The following is a 21,222-nucleotide window of genomic DNA, read 5'->3' on the forward strand; positions in this document are numbered from 1 at the left end:
AATGTTCAGACAAGTTCTAAGCAGCACAGGGAAGGCACAAGCAAGGCTGGGTGTGTAACAGAGCCCTCACCTCTGATGTTACTGGCTTCCAGTTCAAGCAATTCCAGAATGAAGAAACAGAAAACTGCAGCACAGCTCATGAACATGACCCTATCTGCTCACATGGACAGAGTCCTTCCAATTGGAGACTTCCTTCCAGCCCACCAGCCTTCCTTTCTCTACTGAAGGTATTTGGGAAACAATTGCCAGCACTAGGTCACTAGTCAAGGGTGTTGCCATCAGAGTAGCTTTGAAGAGAAGATGCACTAAACATTTGACAAAGAGTACGAGGGAAGATTTCTAGAAACATCAACTCAGAAAGAAGGATGTGATGATGACATCTTCTTTTCTTTGGAAATTCAGAGTGAGAGCATTTCTGCAAGCAAAGGAGAGCCATCCCTCCTGTGCAGCCTCATGACCCTTTATCACGCTGTTGCCATTACCAGTCTGAGATTGTCACCTCATGAGGATATTCTTGGAACTTTCCCACTGCAGCTTTGCTCCTCTGGCTTCCTTGTTGACTGAGAGTCATTTCATTGTGTGTCTGGGCCATGGCTACACTTTAGTGACTCTGGTGACCAGCCACAAATCTGCTCTCATGCAACATTTCTTTAAAGAAGCAAAATATTGTACACAAGGAATTGTGTAATTTCTGAAATTTTAGCAAAATTACAGGAAGAGAAAAATAATGACAATATAAATATGCAAGTATAGGCATTTTATATCCACTAACAAAAAAAAAAATATTTCTCTAGTTTCATCTATTTACCAGCAAATGTCATCATTTCATTCTTCTTTGTGGCTGAGTGAAATTTCACCATGTATTTATACCACATTTCCTTTATCCATTCATCTCTTGATACATACCTAGGCTGGTTCTAGAGCTTCGCTATTATGAGTTGTGCTAGTATAAACCCTGATGTGCCTGTATCACTATAGGATGATGATTTTAGAATGTTGATTTATCTTTGGGATAAATCAAAGAATGAGATAAATCAAGGAGTGAGATATCTGGGTCATATGGCAGAAAGTCAAGGGTTGAATTTTTTGTTCATGTGTAGAAGCTAGGGGCAAAAAAGTTGGAGGGGGGAATCCCATGAAAATAAGGGAGATCAGTGAAGCAGAAGAAGGTGATTGATGGCTAAGGAGGAGGCATGGGGAAAGAGAGCAATGGTGAAATAATTATTCTATGGATATATAAGAATATACCACAGTGAATTTCACCTTTAAATAAAGCACTAATTTTAAAAATATACAAATAGGTGGAAAGAATACCAGTGAAGTAGAGGAAGAGGAAGAGAAGGTAAAAGGAGGGATGGGAAAGGTAAATACCAGGGGTTGATTATATTTCATGCATGTATGATTACATCAAAATGAATTTCAATATCATGCACAATGGTATTACCCTAATAAATCATTTAAAATGTATATATTGTAAGGTCATTTTGACTTTAGTTTACAAAGAAAATATTTTTTTAAAAAATATGCAATCTGGTACCAAGTAAGAATACATTTGGGCTTTCACAAGATAAGTAACATCTTTAGGTCTTTGAAAATGTAAGATTTAGGTTAGATGACTTCTCAGTTTTTCACATATTTATTAATTATCAATATTACCATGACTATTGACTATTGCTCACAAGAAAAGTGGTAGACAATAAGGAAGAAATCCCAAGATGCTACTCAGCCATATTTTTCTTAATTCTCTTTCATCAAGCATGATTACACTTAGTGTAAGCTAATATAAATTTCTCTCCTTCTTTCTTTGTTTCGTCTTTCCTGTCTTCTTCTATATTTCTCTGGAACTCATTTGCTTACTAGAATCAATATATGTTTCTAGGTCATTCAAACATTCCCTTCTTTACTAGAAGGGATTAAAAATTTAGGTAAAAATCACAATAACTACTTTAAATCCAAGATAATATTTTGAAACCATCATTGTCATAGTGCATTGGTGGTATGAAAGTAATTGAAAAACAGGAGATATCTTAAGCTTTTGAGAATTCTGAGTCTTTGTTCTAAAACAGAGCAAAAGAAAACAGCCTAAAAAGGGGGCCAATCCTACGTCTTCAAGAACTAAGACCTATCAAAAAAATATCATATTAATAAATTTTATATCAATTTAAAGTACATGTTATCTGGGCATGGTGGTGTATAATCCCAGTGACTTCAGACTCTGAGACAGAAGGATTGCTAGCTCTAGCAGGGTCTGGAAACTTTGTATAGATCCTGTTTCATAATAGAAAGATAAAAAGAGCTAGGGATATAGTCTAGTGGCAGAGCAACCCTGGGTTTAATCTCCAGCACCACAGACACACATACAAAAATTGTTTTAAGTACATTTGGAATACAGTTGTGTCAATCTACTCAGATGATTCCATAGCAATAAACCTGGGTTTCTATAATACAGACTAAAGGTAGACACCATCACATAATTAAATCAAAATAATAATGTTTATTATCATGACTCACCCTTAAAAGATGCCTTAAGCTCCATTAAAATTAGAAGTTCAAAACAGAGAACATATTTAAATATATAAACTTTACTATGGAGTATGAAATCTAATCCAACGAGTGAATACCAGCTTGCTATTTGAATATATAACTGCAGCATTTGTAGTTAAATGCTCATCAGGATAAACATAAATATGAAGAAATTCAACTGGTAACATTATTGCAATTATCTTTCCATTATTCTTCCCCTAGTTCAGTGACTTGAAATACAGAAAGCTGTGGTTTGAATACGTTTGAATACATTCCTTCTAAACGTATAGGGTGGAACATGATATTCCAGGTATTGGACGGCAGGGTCTTTGTAGAAGTGACTCAGTCATGAGAATTCCACTCACATGAAGGATTATAAACCACTTATAAAGAGGCTGAAGGGAGTACACTAGTGCCATTTGTCCTTCTTGCCTTCTGCTACATAAGGACACAATATTTGTCCCTTCCAAGGATGAAGCAATAAGTCTCCATCTATGAAGCAGAGACAGCTTTCACCAGAATGCTGGCTCCTTAAGCCTAAGACTTCCCAGCTTCCAGAACTATGATTGATACATTTCTATTATAAATTACACAGACTGAAACACAGGATGTGTGGACCAGAATGCTAACTGATCTCCAAAGCTGTCACCTCTTCTTCCTGAACCCACAGCCTAATTTATAATTTCCTTTTCAATAAGGTATAGATTAGATTGTAAGTAGAAGTAAGGTACAGCACTCACAGCCCTGACCCATTAAAAGGAGTACCTTCTGTGTTATTCCTGAAATGCTGAGTGTAACTGAGCTGAAAGATGGAAAATGCTGGACCCCAAAATTTATAATGTAGAGGAGGGTCCCTCCATGACCAGGAATAGTAATTTGGGGATTTTATGTGAGGAAAAAGTTATACCTTTATTTTCTTAAGACTCTGAGATTTTGGAATTTATCTTTTCCAGCAGCTAGTGATTTGAATGCAAGGATACTTAGCCACTGAGCCACAACCCCAATCATCTTTATTTTTCATTCTGAGACAGTGTCTTGCTAAGACCTCACTAAATTGCTGAGGCTGGCTTTCAACTGGTGATCCTCCTGCCTCAGCTTCCAAAGCTGTTGGGATTATGTGCGTGCACTGCCATGCCCAGCAGCTAGTAATATCTTAAGTAAAACAGAAATAGGTACTTTAAAGTACTGTGCTAAACTTCAAATATATGATATTATCTTAACAGGAAATGAAGACAGGAAGTGGGAAATATATACAGCCATGTGTCAGAGTGGCCAATATGATAACTGGGAAAGCAAAATAAAGATAGCTCCATTGAAATTAATGGAAAAACTCATAGTGGCAGTGTGTAGGCATCACTTCGGTTTTTAGCCAAATATTCCAAGAAAAGAATGATTTGAGGCATGAATTCTAAGCAGAACGTAAAGAACTTCAGAGTCTACAAATATGGAAGCTTTAAGATCTCGAAAAGCCAATTATTTCAGAACTCAAATAATAAGTAGTAAAGATTAAAGAGGCTTTGAAAGACAAAGTCCATTAAGACCTTAAGAGGACTTCAATCAGATTAAAGGGTGTAGATTTCTACCAAGTCAATTATCTCTCCTTTGACTGCCAAATGAGAAAGCTGGAGGGAGGGGGAGGCCAAAAGGAAAAATCAGTCATGAGAATTGTCTTGAACTCTGTGCATGGTCAATGGTACATAGAAACTATTGGAAGCAGAGAAGTCTATTGGATTCTAAGGTAATTACATTACCAAAGAAACCACAAGTCCAAGCCAACACAGCCTTTGAATTTAATCCTATCTTCAGGGCTTCTTATGCAAAGAGGAAAAAAATGTGAAAGCTATAACCTTGGGAAGAGGATATAGTACCCAACAAATTTTCCTTGTGGAAAAATAAAAATAAGGAACAAACTCCCAGAGGCTACAAAGAATACACACATGCCAATTCCTCCCACAGTGCCCAGGCAGCGTCTCATCAAGACACTCTGTACCAGCAGGTAAGAAGAACCTCTTCAAGACAATTGGAAGAATGGCAAAGAGTTTACTAAATGAGGATAGTAATTCTAATAATAATCCCACATACCAATATTTCACAAATTCAAATAGACCTCAAAGAAAAGCCTTCTTTGATTTGGTGTGTCATGTGTGCTCTGGAGTCAAGGGTAAAGGCGTATTTGTGTTTTTATTTTTATTATTATTATTTTTTAAAAATCTGGCTTCAAACCAAAAATAAAAACACAACAAAACAATAAATTTTAAAATTAGAGAGATTTCAATTTATAAGGGTAAATGCTTCCCTATTTCTTATCCTCTTAATGTAAATAAGTATTGCTTCAGGATGGAAACAAGTTTGCTTTGATGATTGGGGCTATCATTTTGAACCTGAACTTTGTTAATAACAAAATTACTTCATATTTAAAATACATCTGAGATCAATAATTGCTGGAGTTCATAATTGTGGCATCTAAGACTTGGACTTGTTTTGGTTGAGTAGTTTTTCTAGGAAAAAATAAAAAGTATACTTTGACAAAATAAAATTTTAACACAGCAAAATAAAAATAGTGGGCAAGATCAACATTGGAATGTATGTTTCTATCAAGAATTGCACTAATGGAATACATTCAGATTGACTGTTTTGAAAATCCCTGTTGTACTTTTCTGTCACTTGCTTTAAACACATATGAATTTTTCCATAAAATGACAATCCATTGATAAGCAAATAGAGCAAGTCAACAGCAGTAAGTCAATTCTCTCTACATACTATTTTCCCCATTTGTATTTTTAGATTTACCTTCAGAATCAAAGAAAAGTGCTTAAAATCATTCAAATTGCATTTTTATCAGTGATAGTATAAAAATATCAGCATATGAAAATGAGCTGCAACTGTGATGTTTTATTTACTGTTCTACTCAATTTGTGGCTTTTAATAAATTAGTTATTTTGGTCATAATGCTTATAGACAATAGATGAAATTAAGTTTTTATTTCTCCCTCAATGCATGTGCTACCTGAGCCTGCTTAGAAATTATAACTGCACGGTGATTTGTGATTGAGCAGTGTAAACATTTAGAGAGGGGCTAAAAATCAAAGAAACAGCAGCTAAAATAAAATGCCATTATTCTGTTTTCAATTTTTTTGTAGTTGTAGATGGACAGCATGCCTTTATTTTATTTGTTTATTTTTATGTGGTGCTGATGATCGAACCCAGTGCCTCCCATGTGCAAGGCAAGCACTCCGCAGCTAAGCTACAGCTCCAGCCCAAAGTGCAATTATTCTGAATCCCTGAATATCTTTCCCTCAAGAGGACAACAGAACTCTTTCTATGACATTAGAGCAAATCCATATCAGCTACCCAGTTTTGTTCTCTTAAATATGAAAATACAATCAAAGATCACTGGGCATGTGGACAACCAGAATCAGGAAAGGAAAAAGATAAATTTGTGCACGTCACCAAGCAAGACATGTGAATAGCTACTTTGTAGAACAGACAGGACTTTTTAAATCCTCAAGAATTCTCACTCATAGCTCATTTTTGTTATTGGTAGAGTCATTTCTGTCCACCATACTTCTAAATATTGCAGCTCCTCAATATGGACTGAGACCCCTCTTTTTCTCTATATTCTTCCCCTGCATTGTCTTATCCAGTGCATGGCACCAACTGAACAGACTATGTCTCCACTTTTCACCCTCTTGTAAAACTCATATATTTAACTGCCTGTATTGTATCTCTATTTGATATCTAAGTTTATTTCAATTTTACATGTTTCTCATTAATTCCAAATCTGCTTTTTCTAAGTCTTTCTCATATTTACAAATACCCTGGCCATTCATTACTCAAGCTATGTCATCTTTATTTTTCTCTACATTTTTTCTTCCCACTTGGGCCCTATATCACTATTTCCTCAGTTTGAAAAATCCTTCCCTGTGTCAGACTCTTTGCTTTGACCAAAACTTCAGTCAAGCTCCTGGCCCTTTCTGCCTAGGCCTAAGCTTGGGCTTTCTTCTCTTTCCTTGTAGAGTCCAGTTTGAGCAAGAATCCTACTAATTCAGTTTATTGAAGATCCTCCACTCTTAGTATCTGACCACCCTTGATATTTCATCCACTAGGTTTGGTTTAGCAATAATCACAACAACTCAATATAGCCAGAAACTCCTCACCATAAATACTCATTGAAGTCAAAATAATATATTTTAAGTAGATTATTAAAATTATAATGATTATTAATAGAACCAATATAAATATTAAACATTGGAGGGGGCAGGTAATGAATGAACCAAACCCTTATCTTTTATAAATGGGAACAAATAGATAATTGTTTGAAATTGAAGTCAAGAAACAGAAACTCTAGAATAATATGTAGAGCTATAAAAATGAATCTAGATAAAAGGAAGAACAGAAAATCTGACTCAAATTTGCCTCTGGGAAGTGGGGTGGGGAAAAGAATGAAGGAGCATAATCCCCTTGCTTTCCTTCCATTTTTACTGTAGAATTTGTTTGCATGTGGACATATTATTTTATTTTCTAATGGATTAAAAAATGGAAATTTCCATTCTTCAATAAATTGTTTTATAAACATCTGTTTAGTACAAGTCCTATGCTCAGTGTTCTCTGAGCATCTGTGTATCCTTACCTGAGTCATTCTTGAGTAGAGGAAGTCTGTGCATAATGGTGTGGATGGGTTCTCTTTGGTTCCTTCCTCATTATAGCATTTCTGTGAGTGTTAGATTCCATTTTCAAACATTTAACCTGGAGGGCAGGCGGTTGAACCACATGACCAAATACTCAGTTTCCATCAGTTATTTATCTGGTTTAGCTGTAAATCAATCATTATCTGGTTTCACTGGATGAAAAAGGAATCTCTTCTTCTTGCTGCCTGGTTACAGGACCCAGCTAAGTGGAGTTTATTGCTGAATAGATTGAAGTCTTACATCTTTCCTTTGCCAGACAGAAGCATACAATCATCCATTCCTGGGATCCCAGGTCTCTTCCTTCTTTCAGTTTTTCTCCTTCCAACTGCCAGAAAGCAGTTTCCACACTGCAAAAGGTTTTCCTTTCTCTGGTCAAGGATTTAACAAGGGAAGAATTTATAGGCGAAATACATAGTAAGTATTTCACCACCTTTCTGCTTCTGTGCCAAGGGCCTTACTAGGCATTGAGAATGGAAATGTGTCCAGACCCTGAGAGATAAATGGTTTGAATGGGTCACAGCATTCTTACAATGGAAAAGAACAAACCTGCTTCCATTTTAGCCAAAGTGTCCATTTACTTTTGCTTATTTATTAAGTAAAATTTTACTCATATTATCAATGATTTTATTAAATTAATTGCTTCCTCTGATTTAAAAAAAAAAATGTCAGGTAGGGAGCTGAAGGCATCCAGAGAGAGGTGAAGCAGAAGATTGTACTATGTTGTGTTCTAACAAGGATGGGAATGATATGATGCCAGTCTGCTACAAAACTTCAAGACTTGCCAAGTTTACAAAACTGGGTATTCACTTTCACCTCTCCCTTGTGATGCTTTAGCATCCTTTTAACTCCAAAATTTACAAAACTAGGGCTGGGTATATAGCTCAGTTGGTAGAACATTTGCCTAGCATACACAAGGCCCTGGGTTCAATCCCCAGTACCAACACACACACACACACACACACACACACACACACACCAAAAAAAAAATTACAAAACTAGAAAAACTAGTTGTAAAACTCAACAAGGAAAATTTAAGCAAATAAGAAATGTATCTATTGGTAAACATTATTTTTGTTTCCAGGATGAAGTGGTTTAAAGATAATTTGGGCCCTTCTATGTTTTTAACTTGTTTAATTGAACAACTGTCCTAGTAACACATTTGCATCTCATGATATTTTCATGTATAGCATTTGTTAGTTAACCTGTGTCAAATATTTTTGTTCCCACCTAAAGGTTCAGGTTAAGTAGTAATTGGTCATTTTGCCATGGCATACATCAGATTGACAACAATATAAAGCAGCATACAGAAGCAAATTTCCAGGTTAGGAAGTGTGTAGACATAATAAGAAATTTATATTTGGTCTCTTTTCCTGGTCCCTGACACCAAGTTCCTAAAAGCCTTATAATTTCTTGAATTATAGGGTGATAGACGCATAATTTGTTAGAATATTTGGGCTTAATCCCATTCCCCACAGAAGAAAGGAGATAAAATCTTTGTAATCTCAAGAGTGATAACAATGTCTTTGTGTATGTTAATAGAATGACTCATGATGGGTGGGTTTGCTGGATAGCTTCAGTAAGGGGGTTAGAGGCCAGGAAAAAACAAGACACATTAGACAGAGGATTAGAACTTTTCAGCCTCACTTCCCAACCTCCTAGAAGGGGAGCAAGCCAAGATCAAGTTAATCACCAATGCCCAATCAGTCATTCCTATATAATAGGTCCTCCATGAAAATCCTAAATGAAAGGGTTCAGAGATTCCCAGCTGGCAAACAAATACTTGTGCTGAGAGAAAGGAATGCTCCTTCCTCACATTTTGTCTTACATGTCTGCTCATCTGGCTGTGCATCTATAACTTTTAAATCCTTTACAAGAAACTGGTAAATCTAAGTGAAGTATTTCCTCAAGTTCTGTGTACCATTATTGCAAAGCAAAAAAAAAAAAAAAAACAGGAAAGATATTGTGGGAAATGCCTGTTTGTAGCCATGTTGGGCAGTAGTTGGGTACAACAGGCATCCAGTACTTGCAGAGGGTGTCTGAAATTGGAGGAGTGGGGAGGTCTTGTGAGACTGAGCCCTTAACCTCCTAATTCTGGGTCATTAGTGTCAGAACTGAATTAACCTGTGGGACACTCCTTGGTGTCTGCAGAGAACTGGGAAAGTGCTGTGAACAGAGGAACAGATGTGTCTTTTAGAGGTACCCAGCCCACTGAGCACCATGCACACTTGACAGAGGCTATGCTGTTTGCTGCTTTTTCTCATGCGTGAAGGTCCTCATGAAACATATAATCCCCAACCTTCATCCTAAATAAAAATCTACTCAATAGTCTTAGCTTTGTAACCACCGTTAAGTAAAAATTAATGCTGATAAATCACTATGAACATTCACAAAAGTCACATAACTAATAAACATCATGTCCTAAAGTTTTTCAATTTCTAGTTTTCCCTTACAAATTTCTGAGGCTACACAAATTTCAGAGTTCTACTATATTTCTGATTGTAGTTCAGGTAAAAGTCATCTAATTCCTTTACATTTAATCTAAAAAATGGTAATCTAATGTCTACTACCAGCTGTCTAAAATATCTGAATGATGTTTTCATTTGAGGTTTATATACAAGAGTAGAAAACATCAACATGGATTTCTTCCCACTTAGAAGTACCCCCTTCTATATACATTTGAACAAATACTGGAACTAAATTAATGAGGATGGTTGAGTTTCAAACAGACAATTCAAGGACAATTGTATTATTGAAACTATTCTTCACTGGGCTTAGGAAACATGAAATGTGTCCTCTGGGATATTGTATTTTATAATGATTGAAAAGCTTACATGCAAAATCATTATTGCCATACAATTATTTTAAATAATTGGGGTTGTAGCTCAGTGGCAGAGCACTTGACTTGCACATGTGAGGCACTGAGTTCAATCCTCAGCACCACATGAAAATAAATATAAACTAAATAAAGATATTGCGTCCATGTATAACTAAAAAAATTTTTAAAATGTTATCAGTGTATTAAAATTCATGCAAATAATACAATTATAAAATATTTACCTAAATATTTTTTCTTCTGAGCTTTTCTCTACTTACTAGAAAATTAAAATAGTTTATAAATGAATGTGTAGATCTCCAACTTAAGAGAAAAACCTTTAACATAAAATTTCTGGCAAATGATAATATAAATCTGAATCTGTCTTATTCAAGATGAAAATCAATTTATAATCCCATAAGCTATAATATGCTTGGTGTTAGACTTCATTTGCTATTAAATTTCATTGAAACCACCAACTACGTATCACAAAATAACTCCTTTGAATGTACACCTTCGAGATGTGAGAACTGTAATACTGAAATCTGAGTCACAAATATAATAGCAAATCTTGCTCAGATCTGTCTTAGAGGCTTCCCATCTCCACACAGTGCTACTGGCCAATGGATACCACAGCAATGGAGCACAGACAGGTAAACGACAAGGGAGCAGGGTTACCATCAAATCATTTATCTAAGGTTGCAACTACACCAAAGTTTTAATCAGCCCTACTGCAACTTAAACAGTATGAAAACAAGATTCTTTGCTTAGGAAATGTGTAATAAAAACTTTATGTAAAATTGCCTTCAGAATGCTTCCTTACCCAACACCTAAGCTAATTGCTTATCTCTTCAAGACACATAAAGTGATGAAAATAATTTTAGTCCATAGAAAGGCAAAGATATTTAAATTTCATAAGCTTTATTTTTTGTTAAAATTATTGTTTTCTCAGATTCTTTAACATATGTGGGTAAAATAATCTTTTAATTAGTCATTTTAGTTTTCACATTTTAAAGTTCCATGTGATTTTGTTTTAGATCACCTTCACATTTTTAATATGGCTTCAGGGGTTCTCTTTTTACTTTTTTTAACATTTTAAAACATTGATTTTTAAATGTTTATTTGTCATAACCTTATATAAAGCCTTATTTCTCTTATTTAAAGAGAAATAAAATAAAAATCCATGTTTATTTTCATATATCTATATATTTTTTGTACCAGGAATGAACCCAGGGGCACTTAATCATGAGCCACATCCCCAGCCTTTTTCATATTTTATTTAGAGACAGGATCTTGCTAAATTGCTCTAGGCCTTGCTACATTGCTGAGGCTGACTTTGAACTCGCCATCCTCCTGCCTCAGCCTCCCAAGTAGTTGGGTTCACAGGCGTGCACCACTTCACCAGGTCACTTCCACACATCTTAAGAAACAGAAAATGGCCAATACTTTTGAAGCTTTCTGTGTGCCCTCCCTAATCAACTTTCTCATTCCTTTTCCTTTCTCTAACTCTGCCATGAACTGTGTGCATCACTCTTTTACTTTTTTGTAGTTTTCACATATATGTGCTTATCACTAATTAGTACATTATTTTAGTTTGCATTTTGTGTTTCATATAAAAGAAATAATAGTCTAGTCTTTGTTTTCAACTTGCTTCTTTTACTAAAACATTTTGGTTTTAAAACTGATTCCTGTTGATATATGTAGTGATAGTGTAGTGGTATATATCATTATATAAATACAGTAAGATATTTTTCCATCAGTAGTTGTGTTCTCTCTCCCTCTCTCTCATATTTACAAATTATAGTTTTGTCAATGTTATAGTATAACTCTTTCTCATGTACATATCCAGCCCTAGGAGAGATAAGTCATTGGAGATATATATATATATATATATATATATATATATATATATATATATATAGAGAGAGAGAGAGAGAGAGAGAGAGAGAGAGAGAGATATCGATATATAGATAGATATCAATATCTATCTATATATATAAAATCTTCTACTATAACAGTTTACAGATGATGCCAGTGTAAGTTCATGCTACTCTGCATCTTTATAAAAAATTGTTTCAGTTTTTAGTTTTAGCCAACTTTGTTGGTATAAAATAACTCATTGTCTACTTGGGAGACTGGAGCAGGGGATTGCAAGTTTAAAGATAGCTAGGGAAACTAAGCAAGGTAGCTCTTTAAAAAAAAATAGGACTGGTAAGTAGATCAGTTGTAGAGTGCTACTGGGTTTATTCCCTAATACTGAAAAAAATTACAAATCCAAAAAATTTATTTTGATTTTTATCTCGATTATCTTGTTGACTAATGAAGTTAAATATGTTTTTCCTAAGTGTACTGGCCATGTGAGTCTCAGCAAAATTTGTTTTTTATTTTTTCTAAGGTATCATTCATCCTTTGCTTGTTGATTTGAATGAGTTTTAAAACATATGTTTCATTTTATTAGTTACATTATGAAACATAACTTATTTCATTCAGGGTCTTTTTTTTATATATATCTTCATTTTATTTTTATGTGGTGCTGAGGATCGAACCCAGTTCCTCACGCATGTCAGGAGAGTGTGTTACTACTTGAGCCATATCCTGAGCCCAGGGTCTTGTTTTTAACATTGTTTTTTTTTCCTTCTTGATGATTTTTAAAATTGTAACTTGCTCTTATGTTTTCCATTTCATATTTTACATCTTTAATTATTACTAAAACCAAATGTCTTTTATTCCAAATAAATCTATTTTTGAATTATCCTAAGGGTATTATCTTGGATTTTTCTTTGTTTCAGCTGAGTGTTACACATGATCACTAGCTTTATTTTAATTTTGTATTTGTGGCTCATCTTTGATTAGGCCTTACTGTGGGTAAGTTAGATTGAATACATGCAACTTCAGAAAGTACTTGCAACTACTTCTTCTAACACTACTATCATAGGACCACTTCATTTCATTTCTCAGCTCAGCGTGGACACTGACTGGTTAATTTAAACTCTAGGCCAATGTGAAGGTAGTGAGCATTGAGGAATTTTCTGTGTAAAATAGGGGATTCTTTCCCCTGAATCAAAGTACAGGCAGACATATTTCTTATACATTTTCTTTTGCAGGCCAGCAGGTTACTTTTTTTAGTATTTTCTTTCTTTGAGAGTATAAATTTTAAGGATCATAGCTGTACACTGGGGAGTTCTCAGTCCCTCCCCTCTACCTCGCAAATTTCTTAGGCCTGTGTGTTTTTCCTACATCATCCTAAAAATTATGGCTCTTGTTAAGGAGACTGGTGCATGCCCCTCGGGGCAGCCAGAGTTCACATGGCTCCTTTCAGCTTTTCAGTTTCCTTGTTATTTGGGCTTTGGGGAATTTCTTTCTTTCTTTCTTGAAACTCGGGTATTTCATTAAAACAATCTTGTTAAACCTATTCAACATTTTTTTTTTTTTGGCTTCGTAGGAAGGGATTTCTATAATAAAGATTATCTAATCTTTATTTCCAGAGGCTGTAGGCCCTCCGTTATTAGTGAATATGGTACCTGTTTCTTCCTTTGTCCAGAGCAAATAGTAAGTTAAATGAAAATAATGATCCAAATTAAAAAGATGTTTTGAATGCTAAGAATAAATAATCAAGGAAGGAAGGAAGAAAAGAAAAAAAAGAAAGGAACTCCCAGGGAGGTAGGAAGGAGAGATTGCATTCTTAAATTCAAGACATGGCTAAAGAGAGCCAAGTACTTTTACATGTACCTCAGAAAGTATGAAAGCACTTAATACAGCCCTTTGGAGGCAGAAGTCATCTCAAGGAGACATAAGGTGATTAATTCATTCACCCTGGAACTCGTTTTTAGTCTTCCCTGACTTGGGACACATTTAACCCTGGGAACAAATCCCCACCTTGAGCAATCTGGCCCCTCCAATGACAGCAGCTTTGCTCATGCCCCCACTCCTCTCATTATTGGTGGCATTAGTCTAAGTTGTCGAATTTCCACCTCCCAGCTTTGGTGTGCCTCATACAAGGACACGTCCATCCTCCATTTCCACCCCATCAGGTCATCCAGTCCTCCATGAAAGTGATTGCATGAGGCCTAGAAGTGTTCTAGGCTGGAGGGCTGCTTAGTCTAATGAGGAGCCACCATCATTGTGCTTATCTGGAGGAATCTCTCCCACTCCACCCCACCCCATCTCTCTGAAGCTTCTGCCACTGGGACAACATACTGTTTTTGGAACCCCTGGCTCTCACAGACTCTGGTCAGACATACCTGAGATTTCACATCCAGAGCTTTTTTGACCAAAGTCAATCTCTGGTCAGAAGCAATGTTCCTTTACTGTAATTAGCATATCATGAGGGAACAAATCAATCGGATAAAACTTTCTCCCTTGAGGCAGTAGTAAGGTTTCAGTTATCCCTATTTATGGTGGATGAAGAGGGGTCTGAAAGAGAAAAGTCTTCTTCATATGACTAGCATAGAAAATCACCAGCTTATTGCATTCTGTGGACTAATTTGTAAGCCTATTTATACCAGAAACAAGGCAAAAGAGTACTCTGGTTATAAATAAACATGCCTAAATATCGCCCCCATCATAGATTTTATACATGTTAACATTAACTTGCTACTACAATATAGGCAAGATTCACTTTGTGGGTAATTTTTAACATATACGTTAATCCCAGACTGCTATATCCTGCCATCCACTGCTTTTAGGTAGGCTTCTTTATGAAGTCTACCATAAAGAAACTTACTGTGATATTAACATAAACACAATCAGTATGGTAAGTCAGTGGCCCCCAAAGAGTCCAGCAATTAATTCCAAATTTGTTTGTTGATTGCATTATCTTCAATTGTTGTTTGTGTATGTACACACACATTAACATGGACAAATAAAATTAACCTTGAGTAATGGACATTATTATCTGCCTTTCTCCTACCCATCCCTTCTTTATCCGTCCAAACAGAATCTTGGATTTTGCTTTAATCCTTACTCTTTTCCCCAGAGAAAAAAATGCACCTGTGATAGCTGACTCCAGCTCTTGCTTCAGGGTAGTTTCTGATTTTTTTCCCTGATTTTTCTAAGGTTAATATTGTATCTCTTGTCAGTCACTTAAGAATGGACATGGGTTAGAACATTTGCCAAAGATATGTGAAGGGTTTTCTTTTGGGGGAGTCTAGGAATTATTCCTTTCCCTCTAGAGAAGATAAACAAGAATAAGTGGTTTTTTTCTTTCTTATTCCTAAATGATTAGGTGTTTGGAAATGACATTTGCATCTGCCATCACTATCTTGCTAGTAGACCAAGGAAAGGCAAAACATAGAAGGGCAGGGTACAGAGAGAGGGAAACACCATTGGTAGCATCACTGGGGGAATAACAGAGAATCCTATGGCCTGCTTTACCTCTAGTTTTCCTGGTAAGTATAAAAACAAATTCCCTGATTGCTTGAGCCCACTGAAATTAGAATTTCTGTAACTTGTAGTCAAAAGCATTTTAACAGTTAAAACAGGAGTTTTAAACAACTCCGAATTCCCTGGGCTGCTCTCTTAGTTCACTTTGTATTGCTGTAACAGAATACCTGAGACTGCATAAATCATAAGTAGTAGAAGTTTATTTGGCTAATGGTTCTAGAGTTGGGAAGCTGAAAATTAAAGGCTGCCTCTGGGAAGGGTCTCCATGATTTATCATACCATGGTGGAAGTGCATGCCAACCCAGAAAACAGAGAATAAGGTCAGGGCTGGAAATATCCTCTTACCAGGACTCTAGTCAAGGTAGGGCACCCATTTTAGTGTTAATTCAAATATGAGGGCAGACTCCCTCATGACCTAATCACCTCTTAAAGGATTCATCTCCTAATACCGTTAACGTTGACAATTAAATTTCAACAAGAGTTTTGAAGGTGATGTTCAAACTCTAGCAACTGCTAATCCATGTATAAGATAAGCTATAATGAAATTTTATATCTGTCACCCTAAAAGATACATAGCAATGTGATTAACAGAGCTTAAAATGTCCATGACAAAACTTGAAAGGAAAACATTAGACTTCATTCAGCAATGATAACCTTAGCTGCCACTGATAACTAGACTCTAAAGAATGGGTTGCTAGGCTTTGTATCTATGAACATATAGATTCGCTTATTTTCATCTTGTAATGAGATAATTGAGATATGATTTTTCACTTATGTACTTTGGCAATTTAAAGTTAATAATTAGGTCTACCCAGGATTCTGTGAAAATATACTCTAGTCGGCTCCAGTGCATGCTTTTCACCAAACCAGTCTAATTTAAATTCTTTAAGGTTTTACTCTGAGAATCCATCCTTCAGTTCTTCTTCTTAATAACTAAACATCAATTTCAGATTTAATATTATGGTATATGAATGCTTGAAATGCTGTCACTGTGACAACATTTGAAACACTTGCTGCCCAAATGACAATTGTGTGCTCTGGACTTGAACCAAGGCTATTTAAAAACATTCCTGAAACCACAGGGTGATTAAAACAAATAATGATCAACTGAGTCAGCCTTTCTTAGAAACTTGTTCTCTTTTCATTTATTAAGGGTGCCTTTCTCTACTACAAAGCCCTACTATATAACAAATTGCTCTGAGGTGACATCTCAATCTATTCCTTTACACAAAACATCAGGAAACACACACACACAAAACACACACTACTGCATTCTTTGGTGATCCACACTGAACACACTACTGAAAAAAAAATCCCTAAATAAATGCTGTGGTTTATGAGTGTGACCCTTTCCAGGCATGATATGAAGTTCACTCCATTGTCTTAACGTCCTCAATCTTTCCTGCACTTATAGCTGTGGCAGTTGGTAATGAAGGAGGAAGGTCAACTCTACAGTAACTCTGCACTTGCTGATCTTTAACATTTTCAAGAATGACAGATTCACTTCCCATTTGCTGTACCTATGGAGACTATTTTAAAAGAACCTGAAGATTTATGCAGCTCCACAAACAACATAGCATAACTTTAAAAAACAAATGACACCTGTCTAGTGGTTCACGATGTCGGATGATTAATGTCACACTTTTTGCAAACAAGGGACTGATTCATCCTTTTCCATCTTCCTAAGGGCTCCTGGGCAAAGGCAGGGTGGAACTTTCATCTGTTCTGTGTCTCATAAGTAAGCATGCTTATAATGATGGTATCGAATGTGCATTCAGACCTGTCCGTTGGGCATTAACCTCAAGTTCTATGCCTGACCAAATACAAATGCCAAAGAACAAAGCTATGAGAAATGAACAGAACAAGCAACACAGAAACTGTGGCATGGGCTGCTAAGACTGCTTGGCAAAGCTTTCATTTATATCTGTTCCAACCACTAAACAATTATGGTAAGTTAAATGTAAATCAATAAATAGTCACATAAAAATTTTTATTGCTGTACTTGACCTTGCCTAATTTATATAAGAAAATAAACTATCCAACCAAAGGGAAAGACATGAGAGAGTATATATCATAAATACATACTCCATCTTAATGTTTAAAATTCTGCTCCCTCATCACTTCATTTCCAAGTTATTTTCTCTGTGAGCATCATGTGAGAATGACATTTTTCACTGAAAGAAAGAATTCAGAAATAGGAAACAATGCACTTTAATCAAAGAAGTACATCAGATTTTTTTTTTGCTTGTTGTATTAGAAAATTAAAAATAGTCCATATACTTTTATGCAACTTGTCTTATTGGAGAAGTATTATTTTTGACATCATAATTAGTAAATCAGAATACAGGCACTGGCACCCCTACCTGGGTTTGAGTATCAAGTCTACCAATTTCTTGCAGAATAAGCCTAGAAAAGTTATTTGATAACAAACAGTGCCTCCCCTATCATTTATTAAAAAGTATAATAACATTATATAACTGAGAGAATTTTTAAAAATTAGAAGTTAAAAAAAAAACACAATAATTCCTGGCACATAATACTACCTGAATGATACATAGTTTTTGGTGTCCAAAAACGTGGGCTCTCAGAACTTAAAATATGCGAATTTTAAGAACAAACATCAACAGATGAGATTTAGAAACATGCATTTGATAGCATGATAAGGCCATCAAAATAAATTTTTAGAGGAAGGAAAATAAAGCAAATTTTACCTAGGATACTCAACAATGACGGTCAGCTGAAAATGCCCACACATTAAGGGAAAGGGGAAAAAATGTAAAACCCTGTGCTTTGTAATCCCTCACTCAATGCTATTTCCCACCTATGTGCTATTTTTCAGGCACAGGTAGATATTGAGGATACCTGGATAGTCCAAATGGATATAGTTCCTGCTCCCATGGAGTCTTTATTCTAGTGAAACCGGTAAACAGGGTAATAAGTTACAGAGTGAAAATTCTGTGTGATGAAATTCTACAATGCACTGACAGAAGGCTCCATCATGTATGGTAGAGATGCTATTCTAAATAGGATTATCAGGAAAAGACTATCTGAAAACGAGACCTTAAGACTGAGAATAAGCTTGTCTAATAAACAGGCAAGAAGAGAGTCAGGGGTTCATATTTCCTGTTTATGACACTGGGGTAGATTCAGAGAATTCAGTAGGAACCTTACAGATGAAGTTTCTGCCCACTTGGCACTCCTGATATGGAGAGGGAAGAAAAGACAAATTAAATTGTAAGCAAATCTTTTATTCTATATGCAGTAGGAAGACACCGATGGAAATTTAATTAGAGAGGAAACATACCAAGATCAATGTTTTTAAAAGTTGGATGCTTCCTTTGGTGGTTGAATAGATAATGGAGTCTAGTAGGGAAAGATCCACAGTAGGGACATGAATTAGGAAGCTGCTTTATATGGCAAATAAGATACAACAGTGGCTTGACTCAGATGGTGGCAGTGGAGATGAAAAGAGACCATAGATTTGAAACAAATATTGAACACTGAATCAAGAAACACAGTGATGGACTTGCTATGGGAGTTGAAAGAAAGAAAGGAATCAATAGCATACAAAGATTTCTAGTTCAAGAAATTTCCCAGGTGGCCCTGTCACTTGCAGGAGAAAGGGGTAAGAATCAAAACAAGTTAAGTTTGAAATCTCCAGGAAGGAGATACCCAAGTGGAGGTGGCAATTGGACAAGTATAACAATCCTCAACTCAGTGTAGGATTTATTGATTTCTTTTTCCAAAACCTTTTTAAACAGTTGAAATGGCGGTGATTATCTTGGAAGAGAATAGAGATAGACAATGACAAATGACCCTGAGAGTCATTTCAGTGATACGAAGGGGCAAAGTGGACTCTTTCCTCAACCAGAGCATAACATTTACTGAATTCCCCAAGTAGAGATTTTAAATCTTTAGTAGAAAGTACATCGGTATCATGAAAATCTCTCTTGTGGGTGATCTTTAAGTGACAATAGTTTGGTTTTGTTTTAATATAAAAATGTACAGAAAATTTTGAGTAATGTATTAGTTCATAAATTTATTACAGCTGTGGTTAAAAATTTTCCCAAATCTGCCAGTACAGTTTTAAAAATATAAATCTAGATCACCATTGAATATTGTAAAAATATCAAGATAGAGGGTTTTTTCATTTTTTGGAGTATAGCACCCATGATTATAATATATTATGAGTATCTCTTAATACTTAATTTTTATTCTTAAAATCCCTATTTCATACCATATACCTTTTTATAAGAGAGGAACAAAATGTAAAGCATAAATGTAATGCTAAAATGTTTCCATGGCATTTTAAAAATGTAAAGAAAATATCCCTGAGACTTCTGGAATATTTCATGGCATAGAATCACTTGATATGCTTACTTTGGAAACATTAACATAATGGAATGTGATCAAGAGAATTTAATAATTGCAGCAAAGCCACAAAATTCCCATAAGTAAACATGTGCTGTACCTGCTATACAAATTACTATTCTTTAAAATGCTTAATTGCATTCTGTGTAAGGCAATTTATCAGAAATAATACTATCTCAATTTACTCTTGAGAATATTTCAGAATGTATCCAAAAGCAATTGCAATAAATAATCAAATCTCAAATCCATTCAAGACCCAAGACTGATGCAAATAATATGTAATGTGTCACCACCTTTCAATTCATATACTGTCTAATCAAATAGCTTCTAAGAGAAGGTTTAATAGACATCAAAAGAGAGAAATATTTCAAACCATAACTACCAGTTTAAAAGAAAAATCCAAAAATGGCATAAAAATTATTAATGGCTCACATTTTTAATAATTTTAATGTGTTTCTGAAAATAATTGTTAAGTAAACTAAAGTAACTTTTCAACTTCTAAAATAAATTCCAGTTAATCAATGAATATCTAAGATTTCATTTGGCATCATGTAATTCAACATCAATTTATGTATCTACTTCAAAATCATTAGCTTGTCAATCTTCATCTGCTCTTTTCCATATAGGTTACACCTTTAGGAACTAGGGGGAGGAATAGAACATTGCCAAAAGAGCCTATCCTTTTTCCCTCTTTCTCTACCTCTAACTGAAAAATACTTTTAAAATGAAATTATGCTGTCATTACTAGATTGATTCCAAACTCACATGATTAAAGTTTTATCTTGTGAATAGAGTCAATAGGGAATTATATTTTTCTTCCATCTCCATTAATGTCTATTTTATCAGTACCTTATAAGTTAATAAGATGTTTGGTGAATAGCAATCTCTCCATAGGTTTATTCTTCTAAGCACAGTAAAACTTAATTTAATCACAGCTTCAACATATCCTACAATAAAACTAATTTAATTACATTTAGCAATGGCCACTAGACTCATTAAAATGTTAATGGAGCTTATAATTATTAAATTGCTTAATGATTGCTAATAAGAATAAGTGACAAAATAAAATTTAAGCACAAAACAAAAATGCCCCCAGGTAATTTTTCTCAGTTTCAATCCCATTTGACATTGTTACGTTAATATCCTAAGAAACATGGCAGACTTGAGACTCTTGATAAAGGATGTAACATTGAACAATATTCAAGATAAATATTTTTATGTCTAACAAAGTCAATAAATTGCTTCATATAAATTTTGCCAATTATTTTAATACACTAAAGAATTGTTGATTACAAATATTAACAGAAGTAAAATTGATATTTTGTAACTATATTTTGCTCAGCAAATGGTAACCACACATCAGAATATTTTCACAGCAATAAAATGAGTCTCAGTCTATTTGAAATTCTACAACTAATTGTCACTTTTATCTTTTAATTTTATGGTT

This window comes from Marmota flaviventris, chromosome 3 (genome assembly GCF_047511675.1).
Source record: "Marmota flaviventris isolate mMarFla1 chromosome 3, mMarFla1.hap1, whole genome shotgun sequence".
In the NCBI taxonomy this organism is placed as follows: domain Eukaryota; kingdom Metazoa; phylum Chordata; class Mammalia; order Rodentia; family Sciuridae; genus Marmota; species Marmota flaviventris.